Source organism: Chrysemys picta, chromosome 7 (assembly GCF_011386835.1).
Source record: "Chrysemys picta bellii isolate R12L10 chromosome 7, ASM1138683v2, whole genome shotgun sequence".
In the NCBI taxonomy this organism is placed as follows: Eukaryota; Metazoa; Chordata; order Testudines; family Emydidae; genus Chrysemys; species Chrysemys picta.
In genome coordinates, this window is record NC_088797.1 from 86,687,083 (window position 1) to 86,706,668 (window position 19,586).

General features: G+C 43.4%; 1 protein-coding gene across 3 annotated transcripts in view; it reads right to left on the bottom strand.

Moving 5' to 3' along the window:
* Positions 1-19,586, bottom strand: part of CDH23 (cadherin related 23) — a 533,292-nt gene that overhangs the window by 328,306 nt on the left and 185,400 nt on the right. The window lies entirely within an intron of this gene.

Below are 19,586 nucleotides of genomic sequence, written 5' to 3' on the forward strand. Positions count from 1 at the left end.
AATAGAGTTCTGATTCATTTTCCAGCCCATGAAAAGCATCCTGCCTGCAGAACAGCACTGAAACCCCCTCTCCTCTCCTCCCCTTCACCACTCCCATTATAGTCCCTGTTTCCCACACTGCAGTGATTGCAGACCCTCTTAGTTCTGCTGATTAGAACTGATGTCACTAGTTTGTTCCTGCCACTTCAGTCCCTACCCTCTATTATTAAAGGGTTTTTTTAAAGTTTGTTTTTAACAGCTCTTTCAGTTCAGTTGGTGAGTTTATTTTTCCACTTTGGCTCTTTCCTCCAATGTCTTGATTTGCTGATGGATTTCAGTGGCTGCCAGAGTTCAGTAAAACCAGGCTTGCAGAATAGTATTAACTTCTAACCCCGGTGTAAAAATAGCTGTAATAAAGCAGGGTGAATAATATAAGGCTTCACCTAATGTAACTTTGATTAAAAAGTGCTGCCTGCTTCATCACTTCTCTGTGGTAACTCCAGAGAAGCAACAGGAGTTTGTCCTTTCAGAGCTTTGAAAAGGCTTAAAGGTTTTGGAAATGAAGTCTGATACAATGCGTGCACATCTTTGGGCTTGTTTTAGGAGGGTTTGGGACCTTGCTTCCAAAGCTTGGTGTACCCTGCACCCCTGTCTGTAGAAACACAGCTGTTAACTAAGTGCAGGGCTGAAATAGGTGCTTACATGCTTTAAGAGCATTCTCTACCGTGTTGATAGGCAAAACAGATCCTGTCACAGGCTAATGCCTGAGTTAAAGATACTATGCAGAGGAGCAGTAACACAGGGCAATGCTGCAAAATTAGCAGCAGGTGTCCAAAGCAGAGACCAAGACGGAGAAACATTTCCCTGGAAGACCTTCCTTCAGAAACAAAATCTCCAATTATTTAAATCTTCTCCTCTTCGCTCTCCGTATCGCCAGACTGTGGAAGGAACTGTTTTATTACAGGGAGAAGGGGGAGGGAGAAAAGGTTTTAATTTCACGCCTTGCACCAGGTGTCACAACTCTGGACACTGTTTGTTATCTGACTTCTGGCCCTATCTCTGCTCCCTGCACTCCTGAGGCAGACTCGGCCAGTTGGCGTTTTAATTTATTCTCTGCTAGGATGGGGATTCTGTTCAAGTGAGAGCTCTCACTGGTCAGGCGTACCGTTTTAATAACAAAATGCCTTCAAGTTTGGAAGTGCAACTTTGTGCCATGTTAGGGAAAATTCTTGTCACTTCTGGAAGGCTGCAAGTTATATGGTACAGAGTACAGGAATGGAAATCCAAAGAATAAAGGAAAACCCACTGCCTTATTTCTCCATTTACTTCACTGTCCTCCACTACATTTATCTTGAACAGATGCATCTCAATAGGAGCTGTATAGTAGTCATTCCAAATTCATTCTCTCTCAGGCTTTCAAGTCTCTCACCTGGACCCTAATCCTGGCTCAAAAGGGACCACCCTCTCCTTGGAAACAAAAGGAAGGATACCTCATGAACTCCATATTTATTCAGGTCAGTCTTTTTTTGATACCAGTTGCCAATACTGGTTAAGAGTTCAAATCTGCTGTGCAAGGGCCTGACGCTGAACTCTTCCTGGTCACTACATGTACATCTTTTGACTTGGACTAGAAGTGCATTCATCTCCCTGGGCAAATGACTTCCATCAGAAAAGGCCTCTGAAGCCCATGAAACCTGCAACTGTGGCCACCCCACTCTCATACAGGATTTTAGGGACCTAGAAGTGTCAGTACTAATCTCAGTTTTCATTTATTTTTAAAATTAAGTTTCTAGCCCTTTTTCCTTGTAATTGAAGTAAAAACGTGAACAGATCACAAAGCTTGAAAGTGTATCAGTATATTTTCCTCATTATCAGAGATTATTCAAATTCCTAACCTCTCTCCCACCCACAGCACCAGACGCCCACGGCTGGCCTTCCTGTCTGAAAAAGCCATATTCAGAGGTCCTTTTGACTTTGGAACTCATTTCAGTTTGCAGCTGTTGGGTTGAGTGTTGCCCAGGTGGCTGCAAGCTCCCTCAGACCGCTTGCAGCTAAGTTGGCACCTCTGAGAGCAGCCAGTAGGACCTCAAACTACAAAGCATGGTAGCTTAATAGCGTGAGAGTCAGCATGTTTAGTGGCTCAAGCAAGGGACTAATCCAGACTCCCTCTGTGGAGATACTCAGGTCACTTAATCTTTCTGCCTTTATTTCCCCATCTGTGAAACACAGATAATTATCTCAATACCACCATTGCTAACACTAGTCTAGCTCCACCAGTGCTAACCACAGTGGGAGCTCTATTGTAGAAAAGATGCCAGCAAACCCCAGAAGTCCAACCAATGTGATCTCTGGACTTACTCTGAGCAAGGTGAGATGACATGATGGTGAAAACACCACCAGCAGCTTGGAGTCCTTTCTGCACTAGCCTACTGTTGCTACCACAAGTGGAGCTGACCCAGCTTGAGCAAGGATGGGAAAATGTTGGCCAAAAGCTAGCGTAGACAGTCACTGAAGGGGTTTATTTATTGATTAACATTTGCAATGTGCTAAAATTCTGGAGTGTATCCTCCAAGTGCTCTTCTAGCAACCCACAAAACCACAGCTTGGATAACTGCCCGTGGCGTAACATTTCAAAATGGTGGCAGCAATGCACAGACCACAAGCAGGCAGGTTCCATTCCTTCTGTAGCTGGAGGCTGCTGCTGATCAGTCTCTCCACATATTTTAATATAAAATAAGTCAATTAAGCTTGGGAGTATCCCAAAAATCCCAGTCTCAAAGTCTCCAGGCAGATCCTGTGCAGAATGGAGTGATCACGGAGGTTAAGAACCTCTTATGTTTTCAGTATGAACAGGGAGGTGGGGAAAGTTTCAATAACCTGATTCACAGACCTCTGCAGGGCTCTGTTCCCCATACAATTCTCTGTTCCTCTTTCACTGGTCATGTAGGTTCCACACCGTGGCAAGAGGAAAAAGTGACATGACTGAACTGCACTGTGACTCCAATCCATGGAATATATATTTTTAAATTTTTATGTATTTATTTTACATGAGAGGAAACTCTTCTCAAAGTTTGTTCTTTAAACTTCTTCCCACCTTCCACCCCCTTCTTTTGCTACTGTGATTTGTCAACACAGAGTTTAGATTTCTGGCAAAGGACTCAGGATGAAAGAAATCAGAGCAGGTAATTGCTGCATGAAAATAATAGCACAGCAATTTATACAGACAAAAATGGGCCATGGAATACCAAGCGACAGCCAACAGTGGGGAATCAATACCTCCCAAGAGGTGGGATTATTAGGGAGAGAAAGGGGCTTGAGAGATCCATAAGTGTCTGATGACCGACTATTTCCAAAAAGCCATCAGCTGAATGATAAGTGCCTTCAGAGCTCAGTGCCAGAGCCCTTCTTGGGTAAAGGAGGCAGGACAAGACAGCTGAATTGTGTCACTCACATCCCTGGAGAAAAGAACAGGTGCCACCGTCCCCCTCCCCAGCATGCCCTTTCCTAAGGTTTTTCTATCTAATGACTGCCACCATCACATTTCTGTGACGTACTGGAAAAGCTGGGTGGGAAAGCAGCCACGCCACCACCACTATTGAACTCTCACTCTCTCACCTTCTGAAAGGATGCCAAGTAATGTCCCATGATGCCAAGTAATGTCCCCCTGTGGGCCTGTAGTAAGTTAGACCTTTCTGGCACCCCCTTGGGGACAAGGTGAGCGGTCCTGCCATCTTGGAGATCCCTCCCCTCACCACAGCATTGGTGTATGGTTGTCTTGGAGTCTGGGGCACAGCCCTCAAGATGTGCTGCTCAGGGCATCTGCCCCAGTACAGTGGGTAAAGCAGTCCAAACAAAAAAAATTCAGGATGCCTCTATGGCCCACAAAAGGCAGAGTCCAGGGCTGTTAGAAAAGTAAAAAGAACAGGCTCCTCTCCTTTCTGAAAGGCTGCCAAGTGGTTTCCACAGTCAGCAACCCCTGCTTCCAAGGGCTAGGGAGCTCTGGAGCCCTACTCCTCCAGAGTGCCCCCCCAAGCTGTGCAGGGATCCTCTCTTTTAAGGACTCCAAGCGTGACAAGCCTCACTGGGGTGCTGGATTGGGGCTGATTCCCAGAGGAGCTCTTTAACTCCTTGTTTACTGGTGCAGGCCTCTGCCCCACCACAGGACCTCCATAGAACAAACTATTTCCCTCAACTTAAAACACCTCCCTGTGAGTTCTATTTGTCTTATCCAGCTAGGCTCTCTTTCTGGCATGCATATTAGGAATCACCCCAGACGTGCTCAAAGGAGGCCCTATTGTTGATGATGTTGACATTTTATATTTTTTATTTTGTCATAATTAACATACTTGAATTTTTCACACAAGCATTAACAAATCTTATTCGTAATCTGTGTTTGTTATCTTTGAAAGGACCCATTTATGTTTGGTCAACCTCTTAGAATTATCTGGAGACTTAATTTTGTTTATATTCCAAAAGTGGTAACTGTACATGAGGCACTTTTTGCAGGGAGCAGGGACTTTCTATATCCCTACAGAAGAATGAGTATCTCGCCATATCTCCTGACTTTTCCCCTCAGTCCTTAAACCCCATACTGTAGCCACATAATCCTGATTCAGGAAGACAGCATGGGACTCCTTTCCAAAATTATAAAAAGATGTCCCCTCCCCCGCCCCCCCCCTTTTTTTTGCCAAAAAGTAATCATTGGTGCACACACAAGGCACTTCCCCCTGTTCTCCAGGGATTGTAGTGCCTCCAGCTTTTCAGTCTGGCACAAAGATGTTGCAATATACCTTAAAGACAAATAATTACAAGATCATGCTTTTCCCAATTAACCTGGTGCCACCAGGAACCTAGTATCAAAGAAATAAATTTCCCAGAAGGAAAAGAAAAAAGCACCATGAGGAAAAATGTCTTCTTCCAAGGCAGTCCTTCAGGAGGTGGCATTAAAATATATCTTTAAAAATAAATAGAAAATGTATTGATAATATATCCTGACTGCTACACCTCTACAGTGTCTATAACGGTCAGAAAGGTTGCCTTGTCTCCCCAGACGTGTCAGCTGCACAGACCTCAAAGGGGGGCTGAGGTTCAGAGCCTCAGCTGATGAAGTCTGCATAGTTCCACTAAAAGAAGAACAGGAGTACTTGTGGCACCTTAGAGACTAACAAATTTATTAGAGCATAAGCTTTCGTGGACTACAGCCCACTTCTTCGGATGCATCCGAAGAAGTGGGCTGTAGTCCACGAAAGCTTATGCTCTAATAAATTTGTTAGTCTCTAAGGTGCCACAAGTACTCCTGTTCTTCTTTTTGCGGATACAGACTAACACGGCTGTTACTCTGAAACCTGTCATAGTTCCACTGAGGATCAAGCCCACAAAGTGTTTGAGGCCATGCTCCCAAAAAGCTGGGAAGACTTAGCAAGGTACATCCCTTTTGCATGGATTTAAGCATCTTGCAGTCATCTGTCTCACAAAAGGTACTTTGGAAAATTTGACCCAAAGAGCTTTTCCTTTGCATTGAAGAAAATCTTTGTTCAACTTAGCATTAAGTATTTTCATCATAGTTTCTCCTGGGAAAGAAAGTGGCAGGGAGGATGTGGTGTAGAGAACAACATTTTCTCACAGAATGTTCTCTCCACTCAGCAGATTAAACCTGAGAAGCTCATATGCTCAGGGTACATCTGGGAGGAAGAAGGGTTAAAAATAAAAATCCCAAAGGGTTAGGTAAACTCTCTGCAACCATGCCAGTGGCTGCACTGCATGCACACCTGCTTGTTCACCATCTAGTGGAAGTGCAAAACAGATAAAATGTCCCCACGTTAGGAGGGAAGGGGGAGGAATAGCGCAATACTTGAAATGCCACAAAAAGGGTGGGGGGGCGCACAGGAGTTTACAGTGGCTTGCCCTAGAGATGGCAGGGACAAATTGGGTTTTTCAGAGGGAGATATAAGGAGCTGTTATATCTCTGGTTTTGCATCATTTAGTTCAGCGGGCCTGACAAGTGTCTAACAAACAAAGCCACAAGCGGTAAGAGTGTGTGCGCAAGAGAGAAAACCTTTCGGAGACTTGGAGACACAGCTTCCCCCTCAAGGGGTTTTCCTGTATTTCTGTTGAATTGTTTATTTTTTCCCCCTTAACAGAGGAAAAAAATCAAACTCTTATAGGAAGAGTCATTTTACAGTTATATGGGTCAAGCAAAGGAAAGGGGAGTGAGCCTTAAATAAGGATTTATTAACCCGATCAGACAGAGATAATGAGAGACGCATGTGCATGTACGCACCCCCGGGCATTCCTGCAGGTGCGGTTCTTAAAGCACTGGTTGTTGGCACAACTGGGGAAAAAAAACTAGTCAACAAACGAATACTGAGAAGGAAAGCTTTCTGGGGAGTGACAGATGATAGCCCGTTATCTATTGTACCACTACACATATAGGAGGAAAGAAGGGATTTTGAAACTACCATGACAATACAGTATTAATTAAAAATAAAAACCTAGTTGCAAGAGGGAAAGTTAGTACAGCCCTCACTGTCTCCATCTGCTGAGGCACCAAAAATCCCTTAAAAATATATATTTATTTTTTTCTTGAAGCATCATTTTACATTTGCTTAAAAAACAGCAGTAGCCCGCAAACATTGCACTGACTAACTAAGATTCAAGTGTTATTCTTCTTCTCCCCATCAGTCAGGCTCAGTGAAGGATTAATGCTGTGTGGGGTTTGTTTTGTTTATTACTTCTAATGACTTTCTCATTATCATTTTGCTCTGAAACAAACGATGGTTATGGGAGAAATCATATTATTTGGATGACTTTATTAAATTAGAGAGCAAATCTGTGTATATTTCTGGCTCAGGACAAATGTCTGAACTTCTGGGTGCCAAAATTCATTTTCAGACAAAGCAGCTTCAAGAAGCACTAGAATCAGAGGTTAAACTGACCTTCAGTCGCTAGGGAGATGAGTGGAATGGGTCTCAGTTTATCCCACTGGTCATTTAGCCAAATCACCAAGACAAAACCCAGTTCTATCTATTTCCGTGCACAGGAAGCCCAAGACTAAAGAACATAATGGGGGGAAACCAGTAACAACAAAGCCCAGAAAAAGAACTGCTGCCTCCACTGCCCCATAACTCTATATGGGAGACTCAATTGAGTTCATGGCAGAACTGGAAACATTCTTGTGCAGGCAGCATCCTTCTCACTTAACCTTATCACATGTAAATCCCTGTCAGCATTAAATAACCTGGGTTTCTTCTATCTTGGCACAGCTCTACTACTGCACATCTCTCATTGTTTGGAGCCCCCTCCAAGTAGTTCCAGAGACATCAGGCACTAGGTAACTCTGTGGCAGCACAGCTCCTAGTTTGGCATCCCCATTGCAGCATGCCACCAGAAAGGCTCTGATGGAACCCCAGAAGGAAACAAAAGCTGCCTTCCCATGGCACAGCTTCTGAGGGAGAGAGGAAGTCTAAATACTGCTTGTTCTATTGCACGGGCGAATCCCCTCTTAGTGCAGGAAGCTTTATTGGCAATGGGAGAAAAAAATGGTGACGATGTTTTAAATGGTCTGTTTCTGATCCAACGGTAGGTAACTTAACAAAAGGAAAGCACCAAATGGGAAATCCATATGCACCATGGTACATAATTCATGCCCTGCCTAGCTAACTGGATTCTGTCTGCCCTTGTCTACATTAGCAAAATTGGGACCCAAAATTCACTATTAGTTATTCTTTATATCACAGTAGCACCTACAGACCCCAATCAAGACCCGGGAACCCAGCATTTTGGGCACTGTAAAAAACACCTAATAATCACTGCTTGGTGTCCTAGACCCCTGTAAAAGGCCATACACATCCAAGCACAAAGATGTTCCCAACAGCACACGGAGTCAATCATGCCATCACTTGCATGAGACTTGCTTCAAGCAAGATTAACCCTAGTGTTGTCTACCACCATGCCCATGTACATCGTACAATGCCATCCTGGACAGGGATCACTGATCCAATAGCCCCAACAATACAAACAGTCCTCCCACCACCAACCCACAGTGCACCAGTCACTACTCAAGTGGCCTGTCTGATCTGGTTTCTGCGCTCTGCTGCACTCTACTGCCAGAAGCCACTTACCTGTAACAAAAGCACAGTTTAAGCCATGGAGCTCATTTACATAGTTTTGAGATGCCTTGAAACAGCAACAATTACATCACAGGATTCATCACCCATTTTTGAGCGTGTGAGCACAAAGCATGACACCTTCAGACTGCTAATAATCAGACCAACCTCGGGTGCAACAGGTTGTCTGTCTGGCTAGGTGTTAATTTGCTTCACATCCTGCTGCTTCCTCCCTCCCCTATGTAAGGAACACCACTAATCCAGCACCCACTGAGTGGGCAAATGAATAGATGTTTCTTCAGGTCTGTGTAATCCTGATTCGTTAGTTATGGCAAAAGCACATATGAGAGGTCTCTGGGAATCACAGTGGGAGCTGAGATGCCATTAATGTTAATGTCAGGCAGTGGAAAGAGTCTTCCTCCTACTGCTCTTGAAAAGTCAAGAGTTTTATTTAAATTCTAGTATCAAGTACTTTACCTGGCCACCCTTCATGAACCTGTCAGAAAGCTCCATTAGGGCCTTTGTCACTGTTGGCTAATACCTCTTCCTGTTAATGTCCTCTGGAACTTGTTGAGGAGGAGTAAGGGCACAGAGCTGGACACAGTTTCCATCAATAGCTCCTAGACAATTAAGAGATCCCAATTATATGAATCCTTCAATTATCTCTTGCCCACCTTGACTGCATGTCCCTGCAACATACTGCATATTGTCATTCACACCTCCACGGCAACCCCATCCACTGCGGACTTCCCAACCAATGAGTAACTCAGGGTAGCCAGCTTCCACAGAGCAACTGCCACATTACAAAAAAAAAAAAAAAAAGGGGGGGGGGGGAGGGGGGGAAGGAGAAGCAGAGTTCTCATCCTGGTAATTTAGCGCTGCAAAGTCAGGGTTAGCTGACTGGAAAAGAGACTCTTTCCTCATTCTGAAGTTCTGCATTCATTGCTGCTCGTCCTCAGTCTTCAGAGGAACTCAATGCCACATGTTTGTCATTGTTATCCAAACCCCAAAGTGGTACTCCAGCTAATGAACTTCACCCTCAGGTACTGCAGAAAGCAGGCTACTCTTCAGGGGTAGGACGTGTGTGACCATTGCAGCACTCAGTGCGCTGAGTAGTAGAACTGAGGTGCACTCCGCAGAACAACCTCTGCCACTTGGTGACGGCTTTTCAGAAGGTCAGACAGCAAACTTCTTCCTCATCAAGGAGTAGGTGAGTGTTCACCCTGGCCTTCAATTTGAGAAAACAATCTGGAAGTAACACTGGGTTACAGGCACTTAGGGGAATGTCTGAGAGAACTGTGGGAATTTGATTTCTTGTCCCACAATCCTCCTGGGCTCCTAGAAAGCTGTTTAAAATCTCCCACAAGCTACTGCTTATCACAAACTGTAGAATACATACTCAGAAAGCAATGCAACTGCAGTGGTGAATGTGGGACAAAATTACACCCCAAACAGGATGGCTAATGTGAAGACACTGCACCTATGCTTACATTCTCCTTGATAATGACCTTACAATGTAAACACCATGTTTAGGTGAAAAGGGCAAGTTCTCCAATGATATTCTGTTTTCGGTCTGCAGATTCAGAAAACATCTGCAAAGCCTTGTCCACTCTAAGTTTATCTCTACATCAACGCTTGTTGTCGATAACACCAGTTCAGCTCCACCCCGGGAGTAATGTGAGTAGTTACCAGAAGCTCCTGATACTCTGAAACCACCTGGTCATATAGATCTGCTCTGCACAGAGATGGAGAACACAGTGCTTCAAGTGCAAAGCAGCCATCTGATGCCCTGTCTACACTAGAGTTCCCAGCATTAGTGCCACCAATGGAGCTGAACTGTAGAGATAATGGAGGGAAATTTGGAGCATAAAAACTCAGTAAAGTTCCCCCCCCCCAAGCCTCTTCCATGCAACCAGAAGGGATAAAAACTTGTTTTATTTAAAAAAAAAAAGTTTAGATCCTGGGGAATATAGAAGATTCCTAATTCCACACATTAGGTGTTGATTCTCTATGCCCAAATAAAGGAAATGTATAAAACATATTAGCCATTTGCTCTGTGCAAAACACAAGGAGGGGGGGGGGAGGGAATAAAAAAACAATTAAATAGCATTTTCCAGCTTCTACGGTGATTTTATAACAGTTAAAAAGCTGTCTAAAAGGTATTTAGCAGTGTCCCTTTAAACTCTTTCTCCCATATATGGTATCACTACAACTATCCAAACTGAACAAACCCTACTGGTGATTAGGAAGAGAATACTGAGGCTGTAAAGCCCTAATATAAGGTCATCATTGTCTTTCATTTCCGATGTCAGCCGGTTTGTAAAATACACACCAAGCTGCCTAGTAGCACAATGGAACCCACTTAGATGTACCCTTGTCACAGGAGCAAGCCAGTAACAGAATAAATTTTCCACACAGAAAATCAAACTGTCTACAGAAATACAGAGAAGCCCTTTAAAATAATACCTGACACAGGAATAAACCTGTTAAACAAATAAATTCCCCCAAGTGTGCCCAAAGGAAAAAAGCAACAGGAAATCGACCCAATAAAAGATCTGTTAAATGAAAGCACTTTCCACGCGCCGAACCAAGATATATGACATGAAACAACAAAGCCCTCTGAGAGAAACCCCTGCCGGAAAAATGGTTAAGAAAGTATTTTGGGGCAGGAAGGTTGTCTGTTTAGTGGGGTTCTTGATGGTACATACAACATTGCCATTTGTGACCTCACAAAACATACACAAATGGTGTAATTTACACAGTGTCTCCATCCTGTTGAGAGGTCAATAAAACATGCCTGCCCTTCCCTCACTATCATGACTGTCTTTCTTCCGACTCATAAACCCAGATATTCATGCTGTAAAATTTGTAACAAGCAGCAAAAAGGTGGTGGGGAGCAGAGAAATGCTTTTAAAAGACGACCTGTTGTTCTGTTGCACAAAGACTTCTATTCACAGACCGGCCAACTACAACCCCTTGAGGATCCAACAGACCTGCTCTCATCAGGGCTTTTCCATCACATCTTTACGAGTGTCTTTGCAATGCTTGGATTTAAAAAAAAAAAGTGCAAACTCTAATCATTTTACCACAAGGAAACTATGACAAAATATGACTGACTGTCAATTATTCAAAGCTCAACACCTTTATTGAGCTGTTCAATAAAGGTGAAGGTGGAGAAGCCATGTACCCCCAAGGCTGGGAGGATCACAGCCACCACTCCAAGGAGGAAATGTAGGGTAGTGATGGTTGGTGACTCTCTTCTGAGGGGGACGGAGGCACCCCTCTGTCGCCCTGATATGGCATCCTGGGAGGTGGTATGCTGCCTGCCAGGGGCCCGTATCCGAGATGTTATGGAGGGATTGTCAAAGATCATCCGGCCCTCTGACTACTACCCCATGCTACTCATCCACGTGGGCACTAATGATACTGTGAGGCATTATCCTCAACAGATCAGAAGTGACTACAGAGTTCTGGGAGTACGGGTGAAGGAGTTCAGAGCACAGATGGTGTTCTCTTCAGTCCTTACAGGTAGGGGTCCAGGCAGAGACAGATGCATTCTGGAGGTGAATGCCTGGCTGCAAAGATGGTGTCACCAGGGGGGCTTCGGCTTCCTTGACCAGGGGATGCTGTTCCAGGAGGAAGGACTGCTAAGCAGAGATGGGGTCCACCTATCGAGGAAGGGGAAGAGCATATTTGGATACAGACTGTTTAACCTAGTGAGAAGGGCTTTAAACTAGGTTGGCTGCAAAGATGGTGTCACCAGGGGGGCTTCGGCTTCCTTGACCAGGGGATGCTGTTCCAGGAGGAAGGACTGCTAAGCGGAGATGGGGTCCACCTATCGAGGAAGGGGAAGAGCATATTTGGATACAGACTGTTTAACCTAGTGAGAAGGGCTTTAAACTAGGTTCGAAGGGGGCAGGCGATCAAAGCCCACAGGTAAGTCAAGAACATGGAAACCTGGGAGAAGGTTTGGAATTTGGAGGGAGCATGGGCTGTTATAGCAGAGATAAAGAAGAGACAAGACAGAACTGGGGGGGGGGGAGAAATCAAATCAGTATCTTAGATGTCTGTATACTAATGCAAGAAGTATGGGGAATAAACAGGAAGAACTCAAAATGCTAGTAAATAAACACAACTACAACATAGTTGGCATCACAGTGACCTGGTGGGATAATACGCATGATTGGAATATTGGTATAGAAGGGTACAGCTTGCTCAGGAAGAACCGGCAGGAAAAAATGGGAGGAGGTGTTGCCTTATATATTAAAAATGTACACACTTGGACTGAGATTGAGATGGAAATAGGAGACAGACTTGTTGAAAGTCTCTGGGTAAGGATAAAAGGAATAAAAAACAAGGGTGATGTCATGGTAGGGGGTCTACTACCAACTACCTAACCAGGAAGAAGAGGTGGATGAGGCTTTTTTTAAATAACTAACAAAATCATCCAAAGCACAGGACTTGGTGGTGATGGGGGACTTCAACTACCCAGACATCCGTTGGGAAAATAACACAGCAGGGCAGAGATTATCCAATAAATTCTTGGATTGGAGACAATTTTTTATTTCAGAAGGTGGAGAAAGCTACTAGGTGAGACGCTGTTCTAGATTTGATTTTGACAAATAGGGAAGGACTGGTTGAGAATTTGAAAGTGGAAGGCAGGTTGGGTGAAAGTCATTATGAAATGATAGAGTTCATGATTCTAAGGAATGATAGGAGGGAGAACAGCAAAATAAAGACAATGGATTTCAAGAAGGCAAATTCAAGAAGGATTTCACTTTAGCAAACTCAGGAGTTGGTAGGTACAATCCCATGGGAAGCAAATCTAAGGGGAAAAACAATTGAAGACAGTTGGCAGTTTTTCAAAGAGATATTAGTAAGGGCACAAGAGGAAACTATCCCACTGTGTAGGAAAGATAATCGATAAAAGATAAAAACAAATCGTGTCAAACCAACCTGATAGCTTTCTTTGACAGGGTAACAAGTCTAGTGGATGGGGGGGAAGCGATAGATGTGGTATATCTTGACTTTAGTAAAGCTTTTGATACTGTCTCGCTTGACCTTTTCATAAACAAACTAGGGAAAACCAACCTAGATGGAGCTACTATAAGGTGGGTGCAAAACTGGTTGGAAAACCATTCCCAGAGAGTAGTTATCAGTGGTTCACAGTCATGCTGGAAGGGCATGGGTGGGGGGGCAGTGGGGTCCTGCAGGGATCAGTTCTGGGTCTGGTTCTGTTCAACATCTTCATCAATGATTTAGATAATGGCATACAGAGTGCACTTATAATGTTTGTGGACTATACCAAGCTGGGAGGGGTTGCAAGTGCTTTGGAGGATAGGATTAAAATTCAAAATGATCTGGACAAACCGGAGAAATGGTCTGAAATAAATAGGATGAAATTCAATAAGGACAAATGCAAAGTATTCCATTTAGTAAGGAACAATCAGTTGCACACATACAAAATGGGAAATGACTACCTAGGAAGGAGTACTGTGGAAAGTGATCTTGGGGTCATAGTGGACCACAAACTAAATATGAGTCAACAGTGTAATGCTGTTGCAGAAAAAGTGAACATCATTTTGGGATGTATTAGCAGGAGTGTTGTAAGCAAGACACGAGAAATAATTCTTCCACTCTACTCCACTCTGATTAGGCCTCAACTGGAGTATTGTGTCCAGTCGTGGGCGCCATATTTCAGGAAGGATGTGGACAAACTGGAGAGAGTCCAGGGAAGAGCAACAAAAATGATTAAAGGTCTAGAAAACATGAGGGAAAATTTAAAAAATTGGGTTTGTTTAGTCTGGAAAAGAGAAGACTGAAAAGGGACATAACCAGGGCCGGCTCCAGGCACCAGCCTGGCAAGCAGGTGCTTGGGGCGGCCGCTCCGGAGAGGGGCGGCATGTCCAGGTATTCGGCGGCAATTTGGCGGACGGTCCCTCACTCCCGTTGGGAGCAAAGGACCTCCTGCCAAATTGCCGCCGCAGATCGCGATCGCAGCTTTTTTTTTTTTTTTTTTTGGCTGCTTGGGGTGGCCAAAACCCTGGAGCCGGCCCTGGACATAACAGTTTTCAAGTATGTAAAAGGTTGTTACAAGGAGGAGGAAGAAAAATTGTTTTTCTTAACCTCTGAGGATAGGACAAGAAGCAATGGCTTAAATTGCAGCAAGGGAGGTTTAGGTTGGACATTAGGAAAAACTTCCTAATCGTCAGGGTGGGTAAGCACTGGATTAAATTTCCTAGGGAGGTTGCAGAATCTCCTTTTTAAGAGCAGGTTAGACAAACATCTGTCAGGAATGGTCTAGATAATAAATCCTGCCACGAGTGCAGGGTACTGGACTAGATGACCTCTCGAGGTCCCTTCTAGTTCTATGATTCTATGTCTGGGCTGAACAGACACTGCTACCAAAGTTCTCAGATCAGCAGCGCAGGGATGCAAGTGCACCTACAGCAGTCTGCCCATAAGGACACACACTTCGAAGAAGAAACTACCATTATTTCATCTAGTTCCTCTCTGTTTTGGCAGGCCCAGCTCACCCATCTGCACACATATGTAGAAATGTTAAAGGTGCTCAGATAATCATCTACTTTATATTCAGCCCCTGCCATATCAGTCCTGGAGTTCTCCTGAGCAACTCTCAGTGCAATTGGGATGAACTGTATGTTGGTTGTGTAGTATACAGTAGCCACAGAAAAGTCAAATTATTTGTGGCCAAAGCAATATTTGAACCCTGGCTTATCATAGTGAAAGGCTCATACATAATCTATTATCTTTACCAGCTTGGCTCATCCACAACCAAGTTAATTCCCTTAAACTCCATCCTCACAAAGAGAGGTGGGAGACTTTCCATTCTTGTGACTGTGCTCTCCAAGGCAATCACACCAAGTGCAACATCCCATTAGCTCTCCTCTCTTGTATATTTGAAAACAGGACATCAAAAAAACAAAAAACAAAAACAAAAACCCAGAACCAGATGGATCTGTAGCAAACTGAAGATGTGTGACATCTATAAAAGAACAGATCAATAAATTAAGGCTGTATTTCTCAAACCTTTCCAGACTACTGTACCCCTTTCAGGAGTCTGATTTCTCTTGTGTACCCCCAAGTTTCACCTCACTTAAAAACTACTTGCTTACAAAATCAGACATAAAAATACAAAAGTGTCACACTGTTACAGAAAAATTGCTGACTTTCTCATTTTTACCATATAATTATAAAATAAATCAATTGGAATATAAATATAGTACTTACATTTCAGTACACAGTATATAGAGCAGCATAAACAAGTCATTGTCTGTATGAAATTTTAGTTTGTACTGACTTCACTAGTGCTTTTTACATAGTCTGCTGTAAAACTAGGGAAATATCTAGATGAGTTGATGCGCCCCCTGGAAGACCTCTGCGTACGTACCAATTGCGAGAATCACTGAATTAAGGCATCCTTTCTTCAGATCTTTAGGGGTCTGCATTCTGCTACCACATGCACTTGTCACCAACACAATTTCCATTCAACAGATTCCCACTGGCGTGTTAGAAAGCCTGAACAATCACACCACATCTCCTCCTCCATTGCAATAGCCTTTGTTAGAGTCAGGCAAATTTAAAATAAATATCAACATTTCACTAAACTGCCCTTTCCTTTTCCCTGTATTTTCTTCATCATTCTTGCTAATAGCCAGGGTATTCGTGTACAGACTAGCTCTCCTCAGTCTCATGCTCAAGCCTGAATCATTCAGTGATGCCACAGCCTAGCATTTGTGAAATCATTTGAAATAACTGCAATGTCACAATCAAAGCACTGGCCCATGGCTCAGGAGCAGGCTGACTGTTAGGTGCAATAAAACATAGTAACAAATATACCTTGCCCATTAGCACCAATAAACAAATGCATTAAAAAAAGAACAAAGGTTCAATGGAAGGATAGTGAAATAATATCAGTTTGTCCAAGTGGGACACGGGCATTTTAAGTCGAAGAATTTTTCTTTTTCTGGGTATCTTGCACAGCATGGGGAGCAGGAAGTGAACATTTCCTCTTTCACTCAAATGTATGCTTGTTATTTGTAAGATGACACTATATCTTAACTTCTTATGTGTCTGGCAGTTAAAGTGGGAGTCACTACTTATTTCTCCAAATGGGGGAATGGGACGGATTGGTAATGAGATGTTGAAGTTTCACTGAAGATTGAGAGGTTGAATTTCCCTCTGATAGGTAGCGATGGAAAGTTGTTACCATCTGCTGGCTATTTGGCGGGTGTCAGTGCGGTTCTCAATGGACAAGGGCCCACATAATTAATATCACCATCTCATTGGTGCTCTTGTAGGCAATCCCCACATGGAGAACACTAATCAGATGGGCACTGAGCCTGAACTAGACATGGTCCCTCCAGATCAAGACTGGGACCCATTGCCATGGCACCTTCTGTACCTACTGAGTGAATAGACAGTGGGATATAGTCAGCATCCAGGGCTTTCAGTCTGGCACCTTTCACAATTTGACACAATTTCTTACTTTTATTTTTTCCTAAATGCTTTGAGAACAAAACACCTGATCTGGAATTTGATGAATTATTGGAGAAAAGGAACAAACAACCCCACCAACTCTGACAAAGTCACACTCACTACATTCACCTCTCTGTAGTTTGTGACAGGCTGCACCATGCATCAAAGCTCACAGCTGGCCAGAGAGTAATATTTCAACTGCACAAGACATAGCAACAAACACATTTCAGGGGCATGGGTGTGGAGAAAAGGGTATACACCACAGCTTCCTAACCTGTGGTGGATTCCTATGGTTAATCAAGGCACAGGTTTAGCTAACCACTGAGGCTGTCACCATATTTCTCACATCATTTTTATAACACTTCTAGGAATAAAGCAGTGGCATCAGAAATGCCGATTAGGCAAATGACACTGTCCAGGAATGATGTCCTAGGATTTCTGACAAAGAGGTGCGTCTCTCTCGGAGATGGAGTGTGAGTTTGTACACACATACACCCTTTGAAAAACTTCCAGATACCAATTGGCTAACCAAATCTTTTCCTAAAGGAAGCTGTGGATCCAGATGACCAAATGGTTACTTAAATTGTTAATGTCTGGATGGTTCACATTTCCTTCCTATCCACATTCCTCTCCTTCCCCACTCCCATGTGCTTTTGGAGGAATGTGCACTCAGGATAAACATAGTGAATATCAATGTTGCCCACAAAATAAATGCCAAATAAGGAAAAGATCCTAGTGGATAGGAAGACATAGAAGCAGAGAATGGGGACGACTACCTAGGCCAGATCATAGCCTTCCAAACCAAGAAGAACTGAGATAAAGTTGGGGTGTGTGGGGGGAAGTAGGGTGAAGAGAGGAACTGAGATTGATGGGAAGCCTTTGAAAGGTTCAATGTATCACGAAAAATAAGTTCTGACTCTACTTAAAGGGGTTTTTGACAGGTCTTCATTTGTAAACTATGCGGAAAAAAGCAGTTTTCATGTTCCACAGGCTATATATCACTTCATAGCAAATTTGAACCCAAAATACCAGAAAAGTAACCATGTTACAACAGCTTTCTTCATTGCTTTTGGACATCTTTGATTTCAGGAACCATTTCTAATGGATGGGGAATGCGGATGGATAAATACCTTAAACACAGACCTCAGTGCTTTGCAGCTTGGGAGTGGATGCAGCAAATTTATTGGATAACACTTAGAGGGAAATAAGATCCTATTGATATACCACCGATGATTCTGACCTAGCTAGAGAATATCTGAAAATACTTCCCACTCATGACATCAACAACTGTTCCGCACAATAAATTGTTTACGCAGCCCTCTGGTGACTGCTTGGTTATCACAGGCATCTCAAGCCCAACAACAAAACATGGTTATACAAGACATATAAAAAGAGGTGGACTAGTACACCTTGCCTGTTAAAACTGCAGTCAAGGTTTATAGGTTTGGTTTACACAGAAAAGTTACGGTAAAGCAAATGTTTAGCATACAACACTGTACTTGCTCCCTCATAAAATGGGAAGAGGGAGACATGGGATTACCATGTGGTGATGTCTATAACAGCACCTTAGTTTTGCATTTATCCTACAGACACCATGGCAGAGCCACCTTCAAGCAGTACAGCAAAGGTGTCTGCACTGAAGACCAGATGTAGGCATGGAAGGGGAAAATGTAGACCCATTGTTTATGTGATAAACCAGCTTCCAAAGAAATAGAATGTGATACAGCAGGTAGAACCATTTCTTTTACTTCTTATTTAGCATCTAAAAGTTGCAAACTAAACAAATGGGGTGAAAGTCTTTGAACAAAGATTTCCAACACTTTAATATATCGTGGTGCATTACAATAAGAAACAATTGACACAAATGGTTGCTGACACATTTACATCCTTGACATGCCTATATCCAACTAGCCATGCTCAGGAATTAAAACATGAGCCTGTGGAGAGAACTGGGAAACTTCTGATTTATTTTTATTTAAAAAGTGTGACTTAGTATCCCCTCTCACCTGGTATTGTTATCTACCAAGCATGAAGAGGTTAAAACAAGCCAAGCCACGCAGTACCCATGAATGAACTTGAGAATCACAGAATATCCAAAGATCATTGCATCAACTTGATAAAAGTGTTATGTGTGTCTGTATGGACTGGGGGGATAATTAATGTAAGTCCCTAGACAGGTAAACAAGTCTGGAGAAGCATCACTCAGCTGGGGGAAATTGCACAGACTAGTTTTACCTGGTTAGAGAAACTTGGCAAAGGACTGAAAAGCTGTAAAAAGTGACTAGCCTGACACAGGAGATAGGGTTGCTCTCACCTGATGCAAGAGCTGACATGAGACTCTGACTACAGGGTCAGACTCTGCAGAAAGGGCCTGAGGTATTTTGAAAACCATGAGGTCCCTATGTGGTAGACAGATACAACCTGGTGAACATGTGTATCAGCTGTTTCTTGTTTTATGATATGTTTTCTCTGCAATGTTTTTGTTCTGAATAAATGGTATTCTGCTTTGTGAAGGCTGGCTGGTCACTGGTTAACCCTGTTATTGCCCACTGCCCAGGAAAAAAACAGGACTAGAGGGACTGAACTCAAGTCAGGCCTGCCAAGGTGAGCACAGTGAATTAATGGCAGGAAGAATTGCAGCCTAGATCCCCCCAGTCTGGAGGGAGAGGAACACAGGTTCCCGCCCCAAGAAAGTGATGGCCAGAGACCTGAGACTTTGGCAGGTGCCCTAAAGGAGGCCACAAAGGGGTCAGAGGTGCAGTTACCTCAGTAACTATGACAAGGACCTCACCAGAAAGATAGAATGGGAGCTAGCCAGTGGCCACCGAAGTATGTAAAAAGGTCAACTGAGCCTCCTGCAGATAGATACAGTAGGAGAACAAAAATGAATGAGAACAAACTAAAGGGATATTTTGTAGACTAGAAGTGACAGTGGCCTGGCCATGGCACAAGAAAAGATAGAAAATGGATGACCATAGGGTATCAAAATCCTTAATACTGTCT